Below are 14,332 nucleotides of genomic sequence, written 5' to 3' on the forward strand. Positions count from 1 at the left end.
AGCTATCTGTTATGACCAACTGAAGCAGCGAGGGGAGGAGACTATATTGTTGTATCATGATGTGTTATGACTTTGGATTCTTTGTTATGCCTTGAATGCCTAATCATGCCTTTGTTATGTCTTGTCTGCCTTTCTGAATGGAACTTCTTGATTGTTTGCACTCTTCTCTCACCTGCTCTCCATTCAACTTTCTGGCTGGTACTACACTACTTACATCCAACAACAGTCAGGGAACATCATTTGGGTAAGGAAACCCCTTACATGGGTATTAGCCTTAATGTTAAATAAACAATATATTACATCACACGCAAACACTCACAAAGGCAACTCATTATTTATCACAACAGGGATTTTACTGATCCCACTCCAATATATTGTTTATTTAACATTAAAGCCAATATCCCTGTAAGGTGTTTCCTTACTCACATCAGGAACCCTGACTGTTGTTGGATTTAATTTGTGCGGCTGAGACTGCCGCTGGGACAAAATACATTTGCCAACAGTGGAAGGACCCTTCCACTGGTCCTCAGTGCTAAATTACAAGCATCAGTTAAATGCCACATGGGTCACATTCTCCTCTTCTTATAGAACAAATCACACTACTTATAGCCCCGGGCTGAACATCTGTGACAAAAATCCATAGTGCCACGAAAAAAGAAAACACTAAGGACAAAAAAGACGTCCATTGTTCTGAGACAAACTCAACAAATGGCAGAACTATCTGGAGTTCGCCAAAGAAATGGTGGAGGGCATCCTAGACAACCCTTCCATTCTGGGAAAAAATACTACGCCACAAGCGATAATGAAGTATGCGACTACACGGTAAAAAGTTATAACTTGCTCTTTATTTATTCGCATACAATTATCTTCATCAATGTAGCCCGCGCCCCGCACAGCAGCCTCCACCCTCACTCGACATCCCTTCTCAACCGTCTCCCTCTCACGTCATGCCTCTCCGCATTCTCTCACACACACTGGCTGGAAGCCGCGAGCTAAGGGAGCCACGAGCTTTCACGAGATAGAGCCATCATTAGAATACTACATCATCCCCCCCTAAACATTTTAAATGAAATTAAGAACTTACGATAAACCCAACCTAAAATAACAACTAGAAGGTTACTACATATGTGGAAAACCTAATGAATAATATTACTTTATGAATGAATGCGTATTTGTAAAGCTGTATGGGAACCAACGGAATAACATGGCTAAATGCAATTATAAAATATGTTACATGTCATAATCCCTAGACCAAAATGGCAATCTCCTCTCTCTTGAACTATGCACACTCCTTCTTCCAATCGCCTCCTCTCCTCGTTGTCGCGGAACCACATCTTCACCAGCATGTCTTCCCAAACCACCATCCAGAATATCATTTCTATTTAGAATATATTCATCACCAAATAAATCACTCCCTCGTCTCTCCACTTTGACTTGCATGTGTCCCCTCTTATCACCTTTCCACATCCATTTACTAACTCTATCCATATTCCATACAGATCCTCCTGCAACTCTACCCGCTCTCCTGAACATTTCTATCACCTTGACAGGCCTGCTGTATTTAGAGTCTTAACATTCCATCCAAACTTGATTTGTACGAAGTCTCCCGGCAGTATCCTCAATTTAAACTTTTCAACAGGTATATTATGTAAATTATGTGTTTCTTGCTGTTTGCCATGACTTTGTGACCCTGTACTCAAACCCTTTCTCCGATTAACCCATTCCGGATTAAGTAACGTATTGGGAGCTCTCCCCCTCATTAATTCAAAAGGTGAAACCTCCATTTCTCTTTTAACTGACATCCTAGTACTCCATATCCTCTCCTTAAGAACCTCATCAACCGGTATATTGTTACTCAACGCCAATTCCACTGCTTCTACAATTACACAGTTGTATCTCTCCACCAACCCATTGGTTTGTGGGTGGTATAATGACGAAAACCTCCATTCAATTCCCGTCTTCTTGGCAAATTCTTTCATTTCACTACTTCTGAACTGAACTCCATTATCACTTATTATTATTTTAGGAAATCCTTCCCTTCTGCATATCTGCATTAAGAACTTTATTATCTCATCTGTATCAATTTTCTTCACTGCTTTGACTTCTACCCAACCTGAGTAATAATCCACTAACACAATCAGGAACTTTTTCTCTCCAAACAACTTCAAATACGGTCCGATGATGTCAATTCGAAGCATCTCCCATGGTGCATCACCTTTGTCAATGGTCTGGACTTGACAATCCTACAACTCTTATCACTGTTCTGACATGGCCAACAATTTCTGATAAACCTCTCAATCATAATATCCATGCCTGGCCACCAGTATTTCAACCGCACATTATTCTTAGTGCCTGAAATGCCAGGATGGCCTTGGTGCCTTCTCAATAAGCTCACTCCAGAACTTGTGTGGAGGAATTAACTTATCTCCTCTCACTAGAAATCCATCTTCCATGGACAATTCATCCTTAATCTCCCAATATCTCCTACAACCTTCGCTGATAACTTTTTTTTCAGGCCAACCAAACTCTGTGTACCTTCTTATCTCTTGCAACTCATCATCTTTAGCCAATTCTTCCATCCACATCTCCTTGGATGTGACCTCAAAAATAACTGCCACTATTTCCTCATCTGGATCTGCACTTGCTTCATCACTCTTCAATGGCAATCTAGATAAATAATCAGCAATGATATTCCTCTTCCCCGGCACAAATCTCACAGAAAAATTGTAATCTTGTAATTTTAAACTGAGTCTAGCTAATCTTGGTGAGGCTTTACACATCCCTCTCATGGTGAGAACTTCTATCAAAGGTTTATGGTCAGTTTGAATTATAAATTTGTTTGCCCACAAATATTTTCTGAAATAGTTCACTGCCCATGAACATGCCAACAATTCCTTTTCGATTACAGAATATCTGCCTTCTGTTTCTGAGATGGCCCTTGAAGCATGACTCATTCTCATTTCTCATTAGCATCCTCATCTATCTGTGTTAACACTGCTCCTAAACCGTTCCCACTAGCATCCACTGTGATCTTGGTCAACCTCCCATAAACAAATCCTCCCAATTCTACAGAATTGCAAATTCCTCCTTTTATACTTCTAACTGCCTCACTACATTCATCACTCCAAGCAAATTTTGCATCCTTTTTTAACAATTTTCTCAACGGTTCTGTTGTACTTGCAAAATTCTTTACAAATCTGTTGTAATATTCACACAACCCCAAAAACAACCTTAATTTGTCCTTGTTTTTAGGTTCTGGTGACTCCTTGATAGCTTCCAAAGGCATCTCTTTTGGGTTTATAACCCTTACCATTCACTGCATGCCCTAAATATTCTACCTCCTCTACTCCAAATTTACATTTGCTAATCTCAATTTTCAAACCAACTTCTTCCAACCTCTTGAACACTTCCTTCAATCTCCCATCATGCTCCACAGATCCCTTGCCAAATACTATTATTTCATCTTGATATACAAGCACTCCACTCAGACCCTTCAACACATGCGTCATAATTCTTTGAAATACTGCTGCTGCAGACGCTAGTCCAAATGGCATACATTTGTATCGCTACAACCCATGAGGTGTAACAAATGCTGTAATGTCTCTACAATCTTCTGTTAAAGATATCTGATGATAAGCGCTCGATAGGTCCAAAGTAGAAAATACATCAGCATTATCAATACGATTCAACATCTCATATATGATAGGAAGTGGAAAAACATCTGTTATAATGTTCTTATTGACGTCTCTCAAATCCACACAAATCCTAGGTTTGCCATTTTTCTTCAATGCAACTACAATAGGGCTCACCCACTCGGATGACTCAATTTTCTCTATAACTCCTTCAGTTTCTAATAAAAATCAATTCCTGCTCAACCTTTTCAGCAATAGCAAACGGAATGGGCCTGGATTTTGTGTGCCTAACAAGTATCGCTCCCTTCTTGAGGCGGATTCTGCGTGAAAAATCTTTTAACAACCCTATTTTTACAGCTTTGCCTTGCTCTTTTTCCTTGACTTCCTTATTTTCCCGTGCTTGACTCTTATTGACAACCAAGACCTGCTCTTCATTACATGGATCCAACCTGATTCTCAGTCCAGCTTGATCTCTCCACCCCAAAACGTCTACTCCTTTTTCTGCTACGTATACTTTTACTTGAGACCGTCTGTCTTTGAATTGAATAATACTCGAGAACCAACCAATCATCTTGATTTTGGATCCCTCAAACCCACCAGGATTTAATGTGTCTGATACTTCCATCTTAGTTTTGAGGCCACGTTTTGCTAAATTTTTCCATGTTTTCTTTGTGATAATTGTCCATGGCGAACAACTATCCACTTTCACCTTGAGTTTCCAATTGTCCAGGAATACATCACAACTCGGGCATTTAAATTCCCCATTCGGTGGTTCTCGTATCAGGAACACTCTTTCTTCATCCGATTCCTCTTCTTCTTCCATAATGGCAGAGAATTTCTTCCTCTTTCTACACGTAACAGCGAAATGACGTCTTGTACCACAATTTCCACATTTTTGTCCTAATGCGGGACATTGTCTAGCATAAGCTTAATGGCCAGTTCTGCCACAATTATAACATCTGTCTCCTTCCCTCTGTTGGTTATACTGAACCCTTTGATCATTTTGAGCCCTGGGTTCATTCTTCACCCAATTCTTTCCTCTATATGAGTTCCCTTTTTGCTCAAAATTCTTCATTCTGTTATTTCGTCCTGCATTGATTTCACCTTTCTCTTTGTTCTTAAGATTCATCCCACCTCTGTCTTTAGGTCGAATTACATTCACCTGAGCTTGCTCTTCTGTTTCCACCTCTTGCATCTCCTTGCTGCTCTGGCTATGTTTTTGCATACTTTGTACAGCTTCTTCTTTCTTGCTTCTCATCTCTTTCGAACACAATTGAGTGTGTTCCACTCGCTTTGCTATGGCTATGGTTTCCGGTAGGGATGGGTTGCCCACCATCCATAATCTGTCCTGAATAATGTTATCTTTCGAGTGGATAATAATTTGATCTCTGATCAACTCATCCAGGGTGAGGCCATTGCCAAATTGGCACGTCCGTGACAGTACTCTCAATGCAGAAACATATTCTTCAATGCTCTCATGTTCTTTCTGCACTCTAGTATAGAACTTGTACCTGTTTATAGCTACATTGGTTTCTGGAGCATAATACTTGTCCAATTGCCTAATAGCTCTATCATGTTCATCCGCGTCACCAGTTTCATCTACGGTTAATTCTGGCAATTCTCTGAACTTCCTTTGTCCTTCCAACCCCAATGCGTGTAGCAGTGGTAACCTCTTTTTCTGGGATGTGAGTTCCTCCTGTTCTACAGCTTGAATATAATTTAATCAGAACTCTTTACATTCTGACCACAGGACCACTGGTTGACCAGGAGTTGGAAGAAAACTTGCCGGCGGTTGTATGCTGATGCCTTGCAGCATCCTGCAGTATTAAACTTGTGTATCTTCTTGTTATGCAAATGTTTCCTGTGTACACTCTTGGAATTGCTAAAATCGGTTTATTTGTCAATTGTATACAATATTTTCCTCCAAGTACTGTGAGGAGGAGGAGTGGATCACTGTCTACTCCTCATTCTGCCTAGATGTCAGGCAGATCATGTGACTTGTATTATTACGGGTCCTTTCCTCTACTGTGCCAAACACACTGTAATGACACACAACCTGTCACACGGGGGCGGGGTACAGCTCAACACAACTAGGACCCGACTGTCTGCACAAACCAACGCACTGCCAACGTGTTAGTTCGGAGCGTCTGCTCTCCTTTACAGCACAAGCCTGCACCGTGTGGCGCAGCAGCTGGGAGCATACGCTCTACGTTATTTCCCAAGGTGAGCCTGCTCTCCCTTACAGCACAAGCCTGCACGGCGTGATTCAGCGGCTCGGAGCATCCGCTCTCCGTTATTTCCCAAAGTGTGCCGGCAACGTCACAACTCAAATACAATCAGCTGCAGTTGCTGCTTTCACCCAAGTCGGCCCGTGGGTTCTCAAGGCGCCGGCATCCTCGTCGCCATTTGAAGTATGCGACTACACGGTAAGAAGTTATAACTTGCTCTTTATTTATTCGCATACAATTATCTTCATCAATGTAGCCGGCGCCCCGCACAGCAGCCTCCAACCTCACTCGACATCCCTTCTCAACCGTCTCCCTCTCATGTCATACCTCTCCGCATTCTCTCACACACACTGGCTGAAGCCGCGAGCTAAGGGAGCCACAAGCTTTCACAAGATAGAGCCATCATTAGAATACTACAGATAACAAATAGCGATGACTGGAATGAAATTGAGATCCTCAGAAAAAAGCTGATATGAACAGAACTTCACAGGGCTTCCCTCCAATTCTTCCCTCCACCTCAAAGCAACACAGCACCATAAAACCACCAGATAAGGTTGGAGCTACAGTCATAAGGGATACGATAGACTATATGAAAATGGTACACCAACTGATTGATGATGCTAACAGCTATAGACCTTTACCTGCAGACCCCACACCATCTATCAATAATTGCACCCATCATTGAAGGAGCGCTTGCAGAAGGATATATTAGCAAGAGGGAAGGAGCTTCCTTGACCCCACGCACCACGAGCTACCAGCCTGTTACACACTTCCAAAGGTGCATAAAGGAGTTGTGCCCCCTCCAGGACGGCCAATAGTATCAGGAATCAACTCAATCCTCGAGCCATTGTCACAATATGTGGATTTTTTCCTATTGGATTAAGTGCCAAAAATGAAATCCTATGTAAAAGATTCAACGGCTATCCTGAACCTTCTGAGGACCTTCCCTTTCAACACAGACACTCAATTGCTGGTAACTATAGATGTGGAAGCCTTATATACCAGCATCCCACAACCAGAGACAGTGGAAATGGTATGACGATGCCTGGGCAATGACAGAAGATTGACAAGAGGACACGCTGCCTTTGTAACCCAACTAGCTGAAATTGCACTCACTTGAAATGACTTTCTGTGTGATGACAGCTATTACCAACAAATCTCAGGTACTGCAATGGGCTCCACCTTCACGCTGAGCCTAGCTAATCTACATGTGGAACAGTTTGAGATAGACCATATTTGTTCTCAAACAAACCCATATGCCCCACAGATTGTGATGTGGCGTAGGTACACTGATGATGTGCTGATAATATTTGAAGGAACATCAGAGGATCAAGCAACCTTCCACCAGTGGCTCAACAACTGCAATGCACATCTAAAATTCAGCATTGATGTGAATAAGGAAGAAACCTGTTTCTTGGACTTGATAATAGTTCAAGATGGACATTTCTTCTCTAAGGAAATTCTTGAGGTATTCCAGTTACCACCCACAAGCACTAAAGTGCAACTTACCCTTAACCTGGGCAGTTTGTGAGATACAGACTGACGTGCATACAGACTGAAGACTATAATACACAAGCAGATTTCCTTAAAGCACAACTGACTCAGAGAGGTTATCTAGAGAAAATCGTCAACAGTACAAAAGAGCGAGGAGTATACCAAGAGATATAACGCTGTAACAACATCGAAAACCTGGTAGACAGGAAAATATCACAGCATTTCTGAGCTACTCACCCATATTTAACTTTTAAAAAAAAGAGATTCAGAAACTGCGGCCGATTCTCAACACAGGATCGAGCAACCTTGAACTACCGGCATTTGCGATTAAAAGGAGGCAGAATCTCTGGGATCACCTGGTACATACTCTCAAGGAAAACACTGATGAAGGCAGTGTACAAACAATCTGGGGAACCATTAGACTTACAGGTTGCACGCCCTGTGGTGGTTGCATCATGTGCGCACAGACCACCTGAAGCATCAGCATTAATATTGGGTGGAAAACTCCATGGGAACAGAGGAAATTTACAAATTGCAATAGTAGAGCAGTGGTCAACCTTATTACATGCCCATGTGGGCTTCAATATGTACCGATGACAACCAGAGAAATAAAAAAGATGGTTCAGACACACTGATAGTTACCTAGTAACACAAGCCCGGTTCACGCTCACTCTAAGCTTAGCTAATATGCCCATGTATTCGATTTTAAAAACCTAAGCAAAAAATGTTTTCTGACGTGAAAATTGATAGGCAGAGCTACCGATATGAGGTGCTAGACATAGTTCACACATAGTAGAATGATCATGCATGATCATGAATTGATCACCCTTATATCCAACAGTACTTGTATAATCTATGTATACAAGAAAAGTGCACAGGTTCACACAATCTCACAATACGGGGCCATAGCCCTTGAATAGCGTCATACACAGTTGCAGCAAAACAACCTACAGTTGCAATTGCACAACATCAATACAAGATGGCCGGCTGAATACACAGAGGTTCCACTCGACCTGGAAAGGCTATGACAAATAAAGACGCTGTGCAAGCGCATGTCGCCTAGTAACCATTCTGTTTGCCTGCATGCGCGAATTGGACCGCAGCAGGAATCCTCGTAGGACAAGCCCTCCACCCTGATGGTAAAGAAGTTTCTCCTCTGAGATACTTTTGTAAAAACAACACATGATTACTAGTAAGAGGCTATAATAGGCACGTAAGGGTGAGATATCTAATGGCATTAAGAACTCAATACCATGAACTACCTCTCACAGTACAACATAGCATTCAGCTTTGCATGAGGGCATTTCTCCTTTAATATTTTCTGAATATGCCATTCTTGCGAATGATAAGGTCCATCATCAAACGCTCCCGTGTTTGGAGCCTAAAAAATAAAAATGTATTGTTTTTTTTAATGAATTACATTTTGAATTAACACGGAAACGTGGCTTAGTAAAGCCAGAATTGACTTGTCAAAACTTGTTTTGCTTGTGTAATGCTAAACGATACAATATCCTGTATACTACCATGGATAAAGCGACAAGAACACAGACTCCTACTATACATGTGCACTGTGTGATGTGGTGGAATTTGACTTGAATAACCAAATAATCATTCAGATTTTTTCAGTGAATTCAGTCTAGCTAGACCCCCAAAAACTCACAAGGAGACGTGAAATAAAGAAAAAATAAGAAAAGGACCAAGACTCTTTTTCCTCTTGTTTTGGTGGCACTTATCAGATTCATCTTGTGACAATTGAAGAAAAATACAACCCACAGATTACTGGGATCCGAATAAACCACTGGTCCCAAAATAAATACATACATCACTTTTAAAGCAATTGGTTTTATTAAGTACTTTGTTGAATCATAATCTACCAACGGATTTATGCAGCATGTACACACGTCTTTGAAGGTGAATAAAGCAAAAATACGGCTACGTGCACGAAGGAAATACTTCCTCCTGGAAATGTTCATGCAAGAACATAGGAATTCATTTGGAATTCATTTGGACTCTGTTGGAAGAGCAGACATTTCCAAGGATATCTGCCAATGGTGAAGTGAGGTGTTCCAAGGCAGAGGCAACCTCGCCCCTCCAACCATTATCAAGAAACATTTTGGGTCACTTGGGGCTGGACCAATGCCATCACACTCCCATCTGCATCAGTACACAAGCTCCTGACTGGAGGTGAATTCCTCATGCAGGTCACAGCTAAGCATGTGGACTCACCTTGTCCCTGAGCCCCTTTATTGGGGTTGATTGCAAAAAAGAAAACAAACAAGATGGATTCCTGTCTTCTGCTAAAACTATTCTCTAGCCGAGTCAACTGCTTCAAAGCTTTCAAACCATATAGGATCCAAGGTGCTGCCTTTGAAACTCTCTAGGAACCTTGCACCACTGCATCCATCCTCTAACCAGGTCAGCACTGTATTGCACCAACTGCACTCAGCATTTCCCAGCTTAAACAGAAGCTTACCGCTTTGGATATCTTCAAACTGTCTTGTCTTTCAACAGCATCGCAAACCAGGAGATGCTGCAAAGATGTTACCTGTAATATGCAATAAGGAGAACAATCTATAATTGGCCAGAACATTCCTGTTGCCCTTTTACCCTTTGTAAAAACTAGAATTACAATCGCCCTCTTCCATGAGTCAGGTATAGTGCCACATGATATTATTGCTTTAAACAACACATGAAATGATTTCCAATACTCTGGGTTTCTTATAATGGCTACTTTTGGCAGCCCACCACTCTCGAGCTGTTCAACCTATGGGCATGAACCATTATACCCTATTTAGATATATTCATATGACTCTTACTCCTGCATGCATGATAAACTGCCTGCTGCGACACCATACTTCACCTTCATAGCATTCATCCATGTATCTTCAATTATAGAGTTTGCAAGCATGTTTTTTTACTGCCTCCAAATTGTTTTTGCATTGACAGTTCATAAGCCCCCCATCATCACCTGCCATTCAGTATTAGTGACTGCACCTTGTTTGAATCATTAACCATGTGTTGAAGGATGTCCTTTTTTCGGGATCATCCTGCCATGATCACTGTACTGTGCGGCATACAGCAAACATGTCGTACGTCGATCAGAGCAGGATGATCCTGAAAAAATTACATTGTACAATACAGTGATAAGCATTTTAACAAGAACAACAAGCTTGCAAAGCAACTATCACCATTAACTGACAGGGGTGATACCACTGATGAATACTAGGTAAAAACTTGGTCAAAAAACATTCTAATGTTATAAGGAAACAACTTGTTGAATCCAGAACTAGCTACCTGTATTGTATTTTGGAAATTGTGGAATACTATATGTTAAATTTAAGCCTTGAAAAGGACCAAGTGTGAAACACGTGTCGGCTAGGCTAGGCAAACGTTAATTTGTCATATTCAGGATCAATTTTCCTATGATTGTTTGTACTGAACTCCTGTTTTTCCTAATCTCACCGAGTAAATCATGTGTGTACACAATTTTATGGATGAGTGCAATTATTAGGATTAATAGTTATTCAATGGTTGATGTTGATTTAGGTTAAGAGCAAGGCCTAAATTAATCCTTGATGCACTAAATCCCAATTGAGTTAATATACCATTGAGCCAAGTGCACACAAATCAATATTTGCACAAAATAATAAAAATAATTTTTTCATCTTTTAAAAAAAATAAACAATTCTTTTTGACATAAATGAGGCCTGGTTTTAAAGAATTCTCTATTATGAAAAAGTTATTTACTAACACTCAGCTGTCTTAACGATATTTGGTTCAATAATGCAAGTCACACTGAAATGGTACTTTGAAACAATAAGGTTTCATATCTTTCTCAAATATTAGCATGAACAGAGGTTTTCCGAAATAGTCATTTGTTTTGTCTTTATGAAAGGGATGGGGTATTGGAATGGGAAGCATAAATGGCATAGCATTGCAAAGTCATGGCGCAAGCTATGGTTGCTTAGCTTACCATAACCGGCAAATTTCTGGGGTTTGTTTTTTTACTTAACCATAACGTCCCTTTAACAAAGATTTTTTCACTGAAATTCATATAATTTTATTAGTGCAACTTAACCATAATGTCACTCTATGAATGAGTTTCAATGAATTACAGGGACTGTGGTTGCTCAACTCACTTTTTCGGTGTTTTATAATGTTGCCCCCCATAGACAAATCCTCACCAAACTATGCAAAAAATGCATATGCCCCCCTTGGAATCATTCTGGGAAGTTTGATGCTGTTCGGTCCAGTGGGAGCAAAGTTATAGGGAGGGGCTCCTCCTAGACAAAATGGAAAAAATATTTGCTTGCGCCTACAGCCCAAACCGCTGGATGGATTTTCACCAAACTTGTGCGAGGACCATTGGCTCGGTCCCGAAAGTGTGCTTTGTAATTTTGGTTTAAACCTGTCCAGTAGTTTAAAAAAAAAATGGCAGAAAATTAGGTCAAGCAAAATGAGTAATATCTGGGTCTGGTCGCTGCTGGACCAATCACAGAGTGGATTGGTGTTAACGGCCACCAAAAAAGCATGCTGATTTGTTGTTAAAAAATGTGTGGTGCGTCATCATTTTTTCAACAGTCACCATATTGGATCTGCCGACATGCGTTGTTGTCCGCAGACAAAAAAGTGAGCAAAATGTCTGGAAATCATATTTGGCATTATTTTGTGGGCTAAAGAGAGCCTGGAAAGGATGGGGGAGTTGAAAAAAAGATAGTGAGCTATTTGTATAGGTTAATAAATGCATTGCAAGTAGCACCAAGTTTGTGGTCAATTTTGCTCTCCAGGGACAGAGTGATGAGCAAAAAATCTTGAAAGCACATTTGGCATTATTTGGTGGCCAAAAGAGGGCCTGGAAAGGGTGGCAGAGTGGAATAAAGTTGAAATGGATCTGTTTTTATAGGTGAAAAAAGGTGTGCAAGCGCCGCTGAGTCTGCAGCCAATTTTAGTGTCCACAGAAATCCTTTGTATTGCAGGGGATTCTGGGTGAGTCTTTGAAGGTGTATTAAATATACTTGTTATGTTGTTTAATTAACTTGCAGTGGATGTGGCCAGTGGCCAGATTCTTAAGAACAGTGCATGTAGCCTGTTGTATTCTAGAATGCAAGGAACGTCAGCGTTGACTTTGTTTGCATCAAAGTTAACTAGGAATAGACCATCGAGTGTACGCAGATGTTAAAGTGCTACATAACTCAGACCTTCTTTAAAGACTGTTCTACTAATGTCAATCAATGCATGATCTAGAGTTAGAATTAGCAAATTGTGAATAGTGACAGCATATGCAAGAGATAGAGAGATGTTTTCTCAGTGTACGTACATGTCTTTGAAAAGAAGGAAAGGTGCTATTGTGCAGCCTATTTTTTTAACTTCTACAAGTTTGTCTAAGTGAATATTGGCAAACTGAATGTTGTTGTCATGTGAATATGTTTGGAAGCCAACAAATGTACCAATTGCCCCATTGACTAAACCTTGTTCTTCGTCAAGGTTGCATTTTAGAATTACTCTGCAGTTTAGACACATAGTTAATACTATTTTTTATCCAGCTGTGTTGGAGATACATTTTTCTAAGCTATTTAGTCATGCATGTTGACACATAGGGCATGTCATGGCGTGCACTTCCATTTGTTTTGTGGAGCTGATATGCAGTATGTGTTGCATTTTGGTTTTCAAAACTGTATCATTGAATTGACTACAGCTTGCAAGGGTTGGCATTAAGAACATACATATTATATTTTCTTGAGTTAATTGTTCCATATCATCATAGAGCTCATGGATTAATCTAGTACTTTTGCATCTTTAGTAAGCAGACCACTTATAATGTTTTTTAAATGGTTAGCATAGGTGAGATCTGCAGACTGACACATGTTTTGAGTTGGTTCTCTGTAGCAAATGTGTTTTCAATTTATAATGCTACCAAGTGTGTTATGTCATTGTTTGTGTCCTAATGTTTTGAAAATAGGGTGACCTTTTACTGTTGTTAACTGTAGAAGGTCTCCGAAAACAATAACGTTTTTTCCACCAAACAATTCTCAGATGAATTAAAGCCAGCATGAGGTTGGAAAACATGCTTACTTCTTATGTAAGGAGCACTTTAATTTGTTTCAGATACTGTGTACTTCAGTAGCAGCTTCTGATAATTTGTAGTATTCTAATTTGTTTTGGTGTTCTACGTTTGAGGAGCAGCATTTGGGGTAAAGTTACACATCCTATGTTGTAGGCAGCTCAACCAGTGAGGGCTGTTACAACAGATGAAAGGTTGTTGTTTGTTAAGTCTTTTAGAAACGTGCTGGAACGTTTTACCAGAACCAGCTTCACCACTTACATACAGGAGCAGAGGTTTACAATTCTTATAGCCACATTTTAGTTTACTTTTTAAAACCATGTTCAATTTGTTCAGTGACTTCTAGATAAATGGTGAGTTGTTAAATAATCATTTAGCTGTGATTTGAGCACTGTAAGGAACTAGTGGTGGCAACAGTAAAGACAGACACAAGTGATCACAGTTCAAGGCTGTTTATTGAACTATAAGTGCATGGTGGAAATACAACTAACCAAAACCTAAATCTAAGTTGGGAGCCAGCCTCAACTATCAAATGACTAGTAAGGCAGTCCTAGTGATGTTATGTCAAAATAATAGGGCCTATATTAAAAATAAAAAACTATTCCCAAATCATTACACTATATATGAAAAGAAGTGTGGGATCATGTTCTCAATAAGTAAAGAAGGGTTCACAAATAATAAGTCAGAATGTGATTGCCATGGGTCTTCCTTCCCCATGTTTTTAGCACGGGACAAAGTGGATCTTCTGAGTACAGCAAACGCTCGAGCATTCCCAGCACAAACATACAGATTTGATTAAGCTATCACGTTGTTTGATGGCCAAGTCTCTTTTCAATACAAACTATACTGCCTTTGAGGCCTGATGTATCCAACAAACAAACACACAGCTCTGCTTCACATATATTTTGGGTGATGGC

Source organism: Ambystoma mexicanum, chromosome 1q (assembly GCF_040938575.1).
Source record: "Ambystoma mexicanum isolate Mex_15411 chromosome 1q, UKY_AmexF1_1, whole genome shotgun sequence".
In the NCBI taxonomy this organism is placed as follows: Eukaryota; Metazoa; Chordata; class Amphibia; order Caudata; family Ambystomatidae; genus Ambystoma; species Ambystoma mexicanum.